Source organism: Acanthaster planci, linkage group LG15 (assembly GCF_054643075.1).
Source record: "Acanthaster planci isolate LZ-2023a linkage group LG15, COTS_SCS, whole genome shotgun sequence".
Classification (NCBI taxonomy): Eukaryota; Metazoa; Echinodermata; class Asteroidea; order Valvatida; family Acanthasteridae; genus Acanthaster; species Acanthaster planci.
The window spans coordinates 13,645,983-13,660,394 of NC_141791.1; the positions used below are offsets into that span (position 1 = coordinate 13,645,983).

The 14,412-nt window shown below is 43.6% G+C and overlaps 1 protein-coding gene across 1 annotated transcript in view; it reads right to left on the minus strand.

Moving 5' to 3' along the window:
• LOC110978844 (uncharacterized) overlaps positions 1 to 14,412 on the minus strand; it is a 90,631-nt gene that overhangs the window by 19,368 nt on the left and 56,851 nt on the right. The window lies entirely within an intron of this gene.

The window sequence follows — 14,412 nt, forward strand, 5'->3', positions numbered from 1 at the left end:
TGTTGGGAAACATTCAGCTTTTACAGCAAACACTACAGAGAGCCATTGCATTCACAAGTAAGATTTGAAGCTTGGCACGGTGGAAGAGGCATGAGAAATGGGTTTGCGGGTACACCATGGAATCAATCTCTTGTATATTGCATTCATAATACACCCTGTACAGCGTGTACTTGCCGTGTCACCAAAGCAAGATAGACATATAACTTTGATCCACAAGATACCTTTGCATATGACGAGCCTTATTAAATTATACCCCAAGTTTGGCAAAATTAAGCCCACAGTATTCCAGGGTAATTCCAGAAATTAGGGGTCCAAAAGAGGACATTTTCGTGTCCGTTACACCTGACCTTTGTTCTTAGACATGGAAATATCACCAGGATTGATTTCAAACTATTACTATTTGTTTGGCAGGTAATTTGCATTAATTCCTCACTCTTGGAAACTAGAAATGTGTTCTGAACTTACAGAATCACATGTCAGATGTGACAGGGACACCAAAAAAATGGACCCCTCATTTCTGGAATTACCCACAAACAACGTGCCCCTTGCCTTCCGGATTATTTTCCTTTGCTCTTGGTATTACATTTCATAAACAAAATTCCTTCGTAGTTCACAGATGAAGTAAAATATGTCCACAAGAATGTAAAAATAATAAACAAATAATTTACAGTGCAAGGGGGTCATTTAATATCTTTATACATGTACTTCAAACTGTCTAAAATACACTCTCTTCTTACACTCGCCATTCAGGCACATTTCCATACACATGCAACATGCACATGTACATGTGGAGTAGCTAGTCAGGCATGTCCATGTATGTACAAGGCCATACCGTACATGGTGCATGTACAATGTACCAGATCTTGAGCTGCATGTGGTCATAACAAAATGGGTTTCCGACAGAAAAGGTTTTTTTTTTCCCATGAAAATTGTGCCCCTTTGAAAACTTTGGAGAGAAAATTCAATTTTCATTAATAAATTCAGCATTACGCTTTGAATGCTGTGTGAAAGAAAACGGTGCATGTTGATTCCCGCAGCCCACTCAAAGAACTCGTGATTTGATATAAGGGAATGATTTCAGTGCTGGAAAGTTATTTCCAGACTGTGGCATGGTCTGGTGATTCTCCTCAATGCGGTTGGGACACTGTGACCGGATTTGCCCCCACAATCCCATCCAGAGGTTCTAAAGCGGGGCGGTTTGGCTGGTCAGGTCTTCACAATGGTTGTGTTAACGCTCTTGTCCAAAAGCAGGGCGAACAATGTGGAGTTAATCCGTTCCACAACAGAGAGAGAAGGGGAATTAGTTTAATGCACTTTTCACAGGTTCTCAACACCGGAATTGTACCAATCTAGTCCCCCCCTCAAAAAACAGTGGTATTTGACCTATCCACCCCACTACAGCAGAACTCCAAAACCAGGAGGAAAAAACTGTGTCAGTGGTTTTGCTTTTCTACTTTGGAAGTGTGAAACCTTGCTTCACAAATCCGGAGATAAAGAAATGATCGGCCGATAAAGTGCAAGATACCTTGTACAAAAAAAAAAAAGAATGCATGTCAGAGCTTGTGTGTAGGCGCTGATATATCCGCTGACTTGTTGGATCAGTGCCAAATTGAATTGTAGCCTGAGGCAATTCGCCTGAATTTTTTGATGTCTGTGTTAATGTCACTCCTAGATTTGAAATACTCTGAAGAACACATCATCTGAAGAATGGCCATCACAAAGTGGTAGCCACAACCTCCCCCCCCCAAAAAGAGGAAATTTGTGATTCCTCAACTAAGTTCAGGGGCTACTAAAGCTTAAAAAAGAACAATTCACAGAATATGTGTTGAGTTGAAATACCTCATCACCAAAAAAAAAAATCAAAACTGATTCAAATAAAACTGCTTTCAGCTACAGATTAAACATCTCATCTGACAGGAGGGAATCTCTCTGCAACAAAGTGGCAAACAAGGCTGTTCATCAGTATGCCTAGCCAAGGGAAGATTAACTCCCTGTTCTACATCTGCTGGACATATAACGATCAGTGAAAGACGCGCCTGTGTCGTTTCTGCTTCATTACTTCGCCAGCGCCTGCGTTTCAATTACTGGGCCGCACTCTCATTAAGCCCTTGTCTTTCAGCGGCGTGGCCACATGCGGGCCGCGGGCAAGTGACAGAGCTCTTTAAAGATGGAGGAGTTGGGATGCAAGGGGCGGTGGTGGAGGGTGGGTGGAAAGGAGGATCACCAAAGGGAGAATTGCTAAGGACAGGGACGGGCAGGAACAGGAGATGGGGGAGGGGGGCTGGGACTGGAAGAGACGATGGGAGGATGCGCAAGACCAAATGCAGGGAGGAGGATGGAAGTTGCTTTTATTGGGATGATTACTGGGATGCTGGAGTGAAGGAAAATGGAAAGGTAGGGAGACTAGACGGGAAAATTAGGACGGGATGAAAATGGGTGAGGGAAGCGGGGAGGAAGCAGAGAATGAACAGGGAGGAAAATGCTGGGGATGGAGACAAGAATAATGATGGAATTCTGAAAGGACTGGGGACAAAATAAGGACCAAGACATGGAGGAAAGACCAAACAACAGAGGTACCAGGCGATCGGGAACTGATATCAAATGATTATGCGAACAGTTGCAGATTATAGAAACAAAGCGAGAACTGAGAAACATATGTAAAAAAAAAAAAAGAAAGAAAAAGAACAACAAACAATGTCGCACTGAAAGATTTCTGATACAGGTCTGTGTCGGAGGAGATGTCAGTCTTGACGCCCAGCTCAGCACTCCACAATACAGATCAGGTGGAAAAGACAGAAATAACAATTAGGTGAATCTACGGGTTACCAGGGAAATGTAGATACTGCAACTGGTTCACTGTTTCTTAAACAATCCTAGGAGTGGACACCGGGAGAGAACAACCTGCACTAGATATGGTCATACACTATGTTTAGTTCGCATTTCTCTCATTTTGCTTCATGTACCCGGGGCCAGGCAGCATTCGAAACGGGAAGTGGACACGAAACTACTAACTTTTTTTTTTACCAGCAAAACTGGGGCAGCTGTAACTTTCTAAACAGAACTGGGTCAGGTCACGTACGAACAGACGTCGTTTTCTGGTTCAGCTGCTAAATACATAATGCAAAGACTGCAATAAAATAACATTTGCAACAATGGAAATGTGTGAACATGATTAGGCCCCACCCAATCCCACAAACATATATTTTCACTACAGGGATGTGGTCTGCTTGTTATGTAAACTTGCAATATGGTTCTCAAAGTTCTTACGAAAGATTCAGGGATGTGGCCTTGTCATTTCCACTTTGCAGTCACATGCTGTACCACGAGATGAATAAAGTACAGGTCAAAGTTAAGCGTAACTTCTGAGGAAATACGCTCAGTGAACTTCTCCACGAGCTGGTATTCTGTGTGAATTCTTAGAACTGACAGCCTCCCCTGAGCCTGGCCAAAGCGCGTTTAACCCTCCTACTGTTCGAAGACGGTCAGATTCCTTCCGGAATTCCACACCAACAAAAATCAAGTCTAAGTTGTGCTGGATGATAGAGAGGGGTGCTGTAGAATGAAGGATCTCTAAGAAAATAGCTGATGTGAAACTTGGATTCACACAAGCCCAGAAAAAAAAACAGAAGCAACAGCGCAAGTTATTGGCTTTTCAACATTGTTTAAGTCGAAAGAGACTAATCTTGTATGACTACCTTTCTTGTTCTTGTGCTTACATGCACTCTGATGAGTTCAATGTGCGCAAAACTCAGGACTAGGGGGCGGTAGGGAAGGGGGGGGCACTATTTCTTCTCTCCGTTTGATAAACATTTGCTTGTCGGCTTTGGCAGTTGACTGTTTGTAAACATGACAATTTTGTTCCCTCAGTGCGGGAAGTCGGCCAAACCCCAAAACGACATTCGACCATGGCATAGGAGTTTAATCTGCCTGGTATTTCCTTTGCAGCATCAGCCCACGACGAGCCACATAACTAGCAGGCCCGTGGAAAAAAAAAAAAAAAGGAAGAATCCCCGGCCTGAAAGGGAAGGAACTCACTATCTGTGGCAGCATGGGAACCAACAGGAAGGATGGTGCAGAACAATCAGCCCAAACCAGCCCATCATGATCCCGCTAATGACGGTGGAAAAGGCAACTCTGGGGAGATTTACAGTGCAGTGGTATTTTTAAACTTTGTGTGAAACACTGGAACTTGGGACATGGATCTCTCTCAAACCACCCAAGTCTCAAGGGGATTGAAATATCTGAGAAGTTACATCTCATCTTCCTTCTGTTAAATGAACCTTTCAGTTTGGCATTTCATACTTTCATTTAGGACCACCCATAGAAAATGCATTAACCTGACGGCAAACCAAACTTAAACCAATCAATCATGGCAACTTATGTTTATTTTCAATGTGTAACCTTGGTGCCTTGGTTGAACATTTTTGACTACATTTCCATGATTTGACATGTTAACAGTCTAATATTCAGTGTGCCCTCCTTTATTTCTGACTGCTTAGACTGGCTTTTTTACCCACGCTGCATTGCAGACAAAATGTCATACAGGACCTGCCTTTGCAAAAAATTTCATTCAAATGGGTATACAGCACTACACTGATGTTATGCACCACTGTAAAATCATGACAAGTAATCATTCAGTGAGACAGTGTAATGCAGGCCCAGTGACAGAAATACCAATAAAATTCTAGGTGGTCTTAAACTTTTGCAAATGACTGTAACAAGCATTTTAGAATATCCCTGTAAAATATGAATCAGCCTAAAATAGCACACTTGCATAGTTGCGCAGACGTACCTTTGTAAACACCTGAAACGGTGGAGCCCTTATTTTTCCTCTTCTGTTCATACTTCTAACTTGTTTGAAGTGCCTTTTGCATGTTTTGTACAGGATCATCAATCACGAATGTTATAATTCCTTGATAATTAATTGTAGAATGGGGTGCTTTCTTAAACTGAAGAACTACTCAAACGGAATAAATCCAATGCGGAGACACGACGATAAATGTGCATCTTCATCCACTTTAAGACAGACACTGTCTGCCGAGACGTGGGGAAAAAAAAAAACCAATTGGGGAAAATTGAACGGGCTAGAATCCCTCCCTCGCAACAAATAACCAATGTGTCAGAAATGCCGAGCTTCCACGCCACCTTGGCAGAATGCCCAAGGACTCTGTGGCAGGAGCGGGACATGTAACAATGTTGCAAATGTACACTTACGACCTTGGTGCAAGCATTGGCGGGATCTGTACATGTACAACTTAAATTGACACAGGAAAAAGATGTGTATAGACTACTCCTACATTCAAGGCGAGGTGCACACTGGCTAGACGGCCGTTCACTCCTTCAACCTTATTTTTGCTGTGTTTGCTGGCAAAGTAGAAGTTCTTTAGTCTTCAGGTCCGGGAAAAGAAGGTGGTCTCTGCCGTGCTATTTGATTACATAATAAACTAATCACTCTAAAATTACACATCTAGCCCCTGTTCAGTCATTTGAGAGACAAGATCATCTTGACTCTTGTGTGCTCAAAGTAACTAGATATTACAATTACTTACAAACATTACACATGTGTATCAGCTTACAACACGTCTGGGGACAAAATTGGAAAAAGGCTGGAAATTGATGACCAAAGCAGTTGAATAGTTCCCGTTGAACCATACCGGTTTTCTCAGGGCACACTCTGAGAACCGGTGACTCAAAATTTGAACAATGTGCTCCGTTTGTCTTTGATGGAAGGACAAATCGCTCCTGATGATACAGAGCTTACGAGGGATACTGTGTAGTCAACACAACACATGGTTGATGCAAATAGCATTGAATTGCTGTGTTGGTTGATTTAGTAAGCTGCTACTCAGTTCAGTCAGTAATATGACACGACCCTTTTCAAAGTCGGGGAGCTCCAAGTGGATGGTACTCTTTACAGGGGTGGGGAGTGGCCACTTTAAATTAAAGCTGAAAACAGCTAACAAAAACCTGAAATGTAAAAAGTTCCCATACTTTGGCGAAGACCAGATGTCCAAAAAAGCTGAAATTCGGGGTCAACATCTGCACAAAAACAAAAGCTGAAATCAGCTAAAGAGCTGAATTCTCACACCCCTGTGTTTGCCATCAATGTAGGAGGTCAGCAAAAAGGTGCAGGGGACCAGTCACAGAAAATACACGTAGCCTGGCATTTTGTTGGGAAATCAGTTTCAGGAAGACCTATATTTTGTATGCCGGGCCAAATATCTCCGCTAGGTAGTTCCAACAAACTGGTCCCAGTTGAGGAAGGAAACACCAACAGATTGAAATGCACAAACAGGGGGTTGGAGAGTTTGATCTTTATTCACTGTTGAACAAAAGTTACTGTCTGAATGAAGGGTCCTTGGGGGGAGTTGACGAGCAGCTTGGATGGCCCGAGCTGACAGTCATTGTGCCCAGAGGTCAGTATTGACTACAGGCATCCAGAGTTCAGACAACTGGAAAAGCATGAAATATCGTTGCTGTTTCTATCGCTGGCACAGCAGAATGAAAAGAAAAAAGGTTAGGTCTTTGTTGGTGGGTGGGTGCCAGCACATTGACTAAAACCTCCATCTGGGTAAGATCTTGTGGTCATTTGCAGCTCTATTTCCTTCTTTTGATCAGAGGGATTTTTGGGGGGGGGGTAGTTCAAGAATGTGGTGCAATTTCTCTTTCTTCTTTTAGCCATCTCTTTGACCCAGCGGTAAGATTGACTAAATCTCTTCAAATTCTGCTCTTTTGTTTATTCCTGCGCTTGATTTATCTGGAGGGCGGGTAGGGGATAAAAGACAGGGGCCTTCAACTTGTTATAAGTCAAGCCAGTAGATGGGGAGGTGAGCTATGAGGAGGGAAGCGATGGGGAGGGGAGCTGTGGGGCTGGTTTCAACTCATCCCCCTTCCCTTCGGCTACTCAAGTTATGACAAGACTCAAATGGGTTTTAACTAATAAATGAAATAATCTAAAACCTTCTAATTCTTAAGAGAGCTTCATAGAGTCAATCATTTCAGAAAGAAACTGACCCTGAATGCCCTAGCACACTGTCCACAAAGCCGCTCCTATTGTCACCCCCTTTCCCATTTCCTGAAAGCTAGATCTAGTTAGATACAGGTACATGTTACCCATATAGCCTTCAGCTTTTTTGGCAAAGAAATCCAATCACTGTAAAATTCCAAGATTCCTGAAATAAATACAGTAACTGGAGTTTCTATCAAACTGAATCTCACTAGACTCTTCCCATCTTTGCTTAAAAAGAGCCGGGTTGGTGGGGAAGCGTTGGTAGCGACGTGACGTAACGTGTACATTTCGTAGTCCCTTTGTGAACCAGTGAAGGTGCCTCCAATGCCAGGCAAACTGAACCCTCTCTGGTCTTAATCTAGTCCAGCTCAGGGCCCATATACGTACACGTGCTTCCAAATTAATGTGCATGTATCAGGGTCAGTGTACATGTGCATGTAGTCATCAGGCCAAACAAACACCCTTGTATAATTTTCGAGGTATTTTATAAACCTCTCATACTCAAATGACTAAACTTCCCCCCAAGAACCGCAGAGTTCTAGAAGAACTATGAGCTGTTTCACTTGTGGTTTTGGCGGTTTATCGGAGACCAGCAAAAGAAAAAATGAAACTGAAAAAACGGGGCTTAATGACAAAACCAGAAGGAAGTGTGTGTGTGTTGGGAGGGGGGGAGACAGAGTCATAATTCTCAAACATGAAAGAAGAATCAGTGATCTTGAACTCAACAAAGTAGTGAGGCGAAGAAGATCAAGGAGTGATGCATAAAAACAACCCCCTAGAGTGCAAAAATTGAAGTCTTATAGCCTGCCTGGTGAGATTCAAGTGTGAAGGGCATTGATCAGACTGCAAACCCTTTTTTTTCAGGAACTTAAGGGATCAGGCAAGCTGGTTTGTGTCACATCGCCAATTGGCTTGCTTCATATTATATCTGGTTGTGTTTCCAGTGGTCGATTTCATGGAGTACCCAAGTGTGACGTCACTGTGAACCAGAAAGTGCAGTGCAAACAAATTGAGTACGCGCGCGTGTTGGTTCACGCGCTGGTTCACGTGCTGGTTCACGCGCTCATGCCTTTTACATACTTACTTGTGCGTGTGACGTATTCACCTCGGTACTCTATTCCCCTTGGAAATTTTACAAGAGATCAAAAAAGGTGGTTTTGGAGAGGGGATCTTTCCACCTGGAGATATACTGATACTAATTGCTAAATTAGATTTGAAGCATCTGATGAGCGTAAAAGAAATGTGCTTTTCAATTCCCCATACCATCGATGCTCAACGTGAATGGCTTCACAAAATGCTTTTGTTAAAGAATTAACAAACAAAGTAAATTAAAAGCAATACAAACAATTGTTTTGGGTTGACACAAGGAAGAAAGAAAAAAAAAAGCTGGCCCTTCAACTATACTTTCATTTGACTGTTTGGAATTAAAACGGGTGCTTGTTTGCATTTCATGGAGGGTAAATCAAATGAAAGAATGAAATAACGAGTCATTCATAGGGGTTGTACAATCTGACAGAATGATGATATTTGTATTGGCATGGACGCCAACTCCGCAGATCTCTGGCTTTCTATGGATAAATAATATTATTGCTGGTAACAATGACGCTTCGCTCCCAGCCAACGCTTCAGCCTCGCTCTTCATTGCTATTGATGAATTACCCACAATGCTCCTATAACCTTGACTGTCCTGTCTGTGGGCCAGGCGGCCTTGAAGCTGTCGCAGCCTTACCCGTGACAATGATTTATAGTTTTGACTCCCCCCCCATCTGCCTGACAGCAGACTGGGGGGTGTTGTAATTACTGCGAGTGGTGAAAAAAAAACACACAAAGAAACATGAGAGAATGCGCAAAGTCAGCCCCGAGCAACAATCAATAATGCATTGGCTCTCGAGAAAATTGATATCGCCTCTAATTCATCTCGGCTGCCTTGTCTTTGCGCGCTCAACTGGAAAGCTGTTTGAAATTTATGACAAAATGGGAAATGAAAAAGAACACAGAAAATACTATTTAACGTTTCCAGGAATAATGGTGAAATACAGTTCGATGAAAAAGAAAACAGTTTTGAAACAAAATGCACACCGGATGAGAGGTGGACAGACAGAGCAGAGTACACAATTAAGTCAGAAATGACATTTTGTGGTAGCATGGCTGGTTTGTTTCCACTGACACAGAGAGGGCGCTGCTCAGCACACGATTTCACATTAACAGTGGCTCCACGCATTTTATGGAGACCGTAAGCAGTAAGCACAGCCAAAGGCATGCTAACCTTGGAGGACAAATTTGCTTAAATTAGTGACTTGACAATAGAAATCTCTATACACGATCAGCCATTAGCACAACCACGCCAAGCACCGCCATGAAATCGTGCTTAAGGTAAGCAAATTTTTCTGCTAACGTTAGCACAACTTTTCTGCTAACTTTTCTGCAGCTCCATGAAATTGGGTCCTGGCCCTAACCACTTGGTGCGGTTGCGTGAAACTGCAAACAATGTTTTACATTTACCAATAAGCCTTTTGCGCGCTAAAATTGAATGAAATCTGGTACACAGAGTTATGTGATTGCACATAAAAGTAACGATTTGAATTCCCCAGACTAATGACACTGTTGCTAAACCTCATGATTCGGGGCAAGCTTTTGCATAGCCACCACAATGTCTGGAATAGACTGGTTCCTTTGTGCCCTTCTTATCTATCGAGAACTGTGTATTGTTGCAAGGCATCTCTTATGTAATGAAGCAAAAAGCTTGCCCCGAATCATGAGGTATAGCAACAGTGGTTTCAGTATGGAGAATTCAAGTTATGTTCACATGAACTTAAAGAACTCAGTGTACAAGATTTGGGTCTAAGTTAACTAGCAAAAGGCTTATTTAAGCTTCTTCCATTGGTAACAGATCCATATAAATGAATACTGTCAAGGGACCCTCTCTCAAAGAACTTCACTCGGACAAAGTCTCTTTAACTGTTCCAAAAATTATCTGACACCCCCCCAAACTGAGAAAGATAAATTCAAAGCCAACACAACCACATCTGTCAGTCCAACAAAAAAAAAAAGCATATTCAGAGCAAGTATTCAAAGTTTAAGGAGCTAAGTACTTGTATTCCTTTTTAATGGGACCTGTCCTTAACCCAGATTGCTATGCAAGGACAGAAACGAGGACAGAAACAGGTTAAGGGCATCTGAGGATCAATGTCTGGAAGTGATAAATTGAAGGGCTGGGATACCCGTTTCCATCACAGTCGATCTGGAGAGTTGGAGGGAAAAAACTGATACAGCTTGCGTCACTCTGCGATATGTGGGAAAATGTTTTATATCTAACGGCCACTTTGGGTGTTACACGTATGTTGGCTCAATCATTTTTGATGGTTATGTGAAGAGTTGGCACACGTGTGTGTGTTCAGTGTGTCATATTTACATCTGGCAATCAATGTTTCTCGTATCCCATTCTGACTGAAAATATTCACATAAAACCAAGCAGCCCTTGCTGATTGGTCAGACCAAGACCAAGCAGAAAGGCAGAGAGGACACTTCCAGGCAAATTTCGGGCCTGCAGTTTCTCTTAAACACAGACTTCATTCCTGCTGCATGTAATCATTCCTACCATGCAGCTAATCAGACCTCCACTTTAACTGTTGTTTCTTCTGTCCATACACATGAACATTGGAGATCTCCATGTCTGTGGGACGTTTGGACAATGGGCCAGACTTTTCGGTGACAAATAGAGCACTCCAGCCGGAAGTAAGGCCTGTAGTACCTTGCACTCACTTAATGGGGATACTAATGTGGCTGTTGTCTAGCCCCAAGTGTTTTCTGAGTTTACATTACTCTAGTTTCGCTGGCTCGACAGACAGCTTTATAGGACCAAAACTGGGTCCTTAATGGCAAATAAAGTGCTGGTGTTTGTAAAATGAAAAATGATTTATGTCTGCAGGACAGTTCTGTAAAGCAAGTGCATACCATTTGTCACTTTTCACCCTGACTGTCTGTTTCAGTTGGAAACTTTCCGCGGTCCTACGCTATACTCTTACGGAGGAAACAAGCACTGCTTTCAGACCATGAGTCCAATCAGAAAACCAGTCCTACACAGCTGGGTGAACAAATGACAAAGGAATGCTTTTGTCACTGTTCATGTGTACAGCTGGTGAGCTTGGCTTAAGACCAGATGACCTGTGATGGACTTGACGAGAGACCCCAAGGGAAGTCAATGGTAGTTGTTTGCATCTGAACTTTCCAGGGACTTCCAGCCCTTTGTGAAACACCAGAGGCCAGGGCTCTACCTTCCTCGATCTGGCCAAATCCTCACAAACCTCCTAATCAGATGGTTTACCAAGAATCCAGGAGAGCTACTGGTAGGGGTGATGATCTATGAGGTTGTTTTTAGGAGAAAGACAACGTGGCCATTCAGAGAGGTTAACCAGCTGAAGGGATCAAACGAGCAGATATATCCATTTCATTTTTAAACGAAATCTTGCTGTCAAGGTCAAGCCAGTGGCCACAGCTGTGCTTTGAGGAGGGCATGAGGGGAGCAATTTTGCCCAACCCTGACCTATTTTTCATTTCCTGGCCAGAGCAGGGGACACCTCTCACATTAGTGTAGGGCTGGCCCACTGGAGGGGCAGTAGAGGACAGGTTGGCTGGGGCAAACAGGACTGAGACGAGATTTGGGATTTATGAATCCAATCAAATCAAGTCAACCTGCTTGTGATTCACAATCTGGTCAGCTTGGAAAGAAAAACTGACAGAGGCTGCAGATTCTGGAAACTTGGAATCTCCTGATTTTTTTATGGCATATTTTGGCTATTTTCTTTGCAGTGTACGCTGTAGTAAATTTTTATAGCAGCACAGGACATTGCTAAGCCTGGAAAATATGTGCAGAGCAAAACAGGATACCAGCCAAGTTATACAGTGTACATTATTTGTGGCTGGTTTCTACCAGATATTTTCTTACATACATAAGTTTGCTAAGCAACATCTACTTAATAATTTCCCGCCACCTTGCGGGGCACCCACTACACACTACTGAATTTGTAACTTGACCCTGTGTTCAAGTCCGGTCAGTCTTTCTCTGTGACTTCAATGCTTTCTGTTCACCTAGATGCATACCCTGCAGTCGGCAGAGAAAGCTTAACAAATGTTGACTGAAAAAGTAAACGTGACTTCCGTTCAGTGTTGACCTTGACTTTCCGTCAATGCCTACTGGATAAATGTGTGCATTTGTGACATGTGTAGAACGTGCGGCTTTGTTGGAACCGGCAGGGAGAATTTGAGGACCATCCACAGAGACCAACCCTGAGTTATAAAGGGATAATTGGCAAAAATCGTGTTTCATATTTTGACCATCTGTACAACGTTGATGGCGGTCAGATCTGAAGGGAAATTTTGCTGACATTCATCTGCACTTTAGGAGAAAAAAAACCAGCAAAAACTGCAGGCAGAGCAGTGTAGCAAATGGCCAATTTTAGAAGTACACGTAGACGAGCATGTACACACAAAGTTGATGTGGGTCGCCTTGTGTCCTTGGCATAAGTGGTGTTGAAAGAAAAACAAAAGAGTAACATGCAAGCCTCTACCACATTGAAGTTGCCGTGGTGACATTACATGTACACAAACACAGCTGAGGAAACACATGCTGCATGATGAGTTCCCCCCCCCCCAAAAAAAAAACCATCTTGTGTGGGTTTATCATCAAACTGGGATGAGTTCCAAGAATAAAGAGGTGAGTGAATGATCCATGCAAACCTCAGACAACTGGAAGAGAACCTATGCCTGTCGGCTTGAGTCGTTTGGGAATAAAAGGGAGACCCTCCAAGTGTCCCCGCGTAAACTTCCTTGTCTGCTCGGCCATGCTGCCGCTGACCTTGTTAACTTGTATGCCACTTCTTTCCTTCCTGGACTGTTCTCAAGTGAGTGACTCGTAAATCTACCAGTACCTCCAGCAGACTCTGAACAATATTTGAAGCAAGATATGGGACGGAGAGCACCCCCCCCACCTTTGTGTTCATCATTGGTTGATTGGAATCGCAGGAATACTTTTCAGATATCTAGGGGGGATGTGTTAGGTAACAATAGTCTAGAGTGTGTACAGAACTGGGCATGTAGGGGGGTACCCCTCCAACCTATATCTTGCTGGGTAAACCAAGCAGCTCTCGGTCCTGGCCCATCAGGCTGTCCCTGCTCCTTAAGCCACCATTTGTAGTTTTTAGCGCCCCGTGTTTGGAAACAGTAACACCCAGGCTAACAAATGTAAACTTCCCGTTTCCCAAGTGCTGCCCAGGGGGTTGACTTTTTTTTTTCAAAGCTCTTTGACATCTTCTGCTAGTTTCTTCACTTCATCCCTCACTCGCTCTTCTCCTCTTGCGCTCCCTTTCATCTTCTACTCTCGTATCCGGTGAGCCTGGAGGTTTCTCTCGTCCGTCTCCTCACCAGGGTTTGACTCACTCCTCCCAGGAGTTTTGGGTCTAATTACCTCCAGGTGAAGGGGAGAGACAGCCATCTAGTGCATCATCCCCCCCCCTTCCCCAGACAACAGGGCTCGCAGATCCGAGCGTTGATACATGCTCAGAAAGCCTGGCCCTTCTCCACGTGCTGAGGCAAGGAGCTTGTAACAGACACTACGTCCCCTCCTCCTTTTCCCATCCCAGCTCCCCCCCTCCCCCAGTTGATGTTCACTTGGGGCTTCTCCGGGCTCCAGCAAGACGCCTCCCCATGCGGCACTCGCCTATTTTGGTAAACGGCACAGGAAATGGAGGAAATTAGGGCCGTCTGGGGTGAGGCTTGCTCCTTTTCACTAGGGAGATTTTTTTTTCATTCCCTGAGCCGGGGTGTCAGGAGATGAAAGCGCCTGGAATAGTGGACAGGTGTCAGGTCTGTCTTGAGGTCCTGCGAGGAATGACAGTTATCACAAGAAATCCCATGACGATGAAGTCATACCGTGAAATCACATGCTGGTTCATTTCCCAGTTTTCAGTAAAATTTTGCTGGTCGTCGCCTGGTTTGTATTGGGATTTTCCAATATATCCTTTTTGCACACTGCTGAAAGGGAGGGGGTTAGAGAGTAAAGAACTCACATGGGATCCATCGATGAAAGGAACTACAGGTAGGACAGTGGGTAATTTAATTGAGCCGAGAAGAAAGGTGCTTTACAAGGTTTGCCTGGCTGCCATCTTGTGGGCCAGTGCTTTTGTCCCACAGGGTATGCACAAAGGAGGTTTTCCCTGTGCAACAAAAGAACTGCCCTGCAAGACGGCTACCACGCAAAGCCTCTATTCATTTAAACACGAAGATAGATACTTTATTTTCTCTAATGAGCTACATCATGTACAGTGCATAAAAATTGATCCGAGATTTCAAGCTGAAAATTTTCCAATGTTTAAGTCCTCTCTCTTTAGCCCACTTACTTTTTCAAA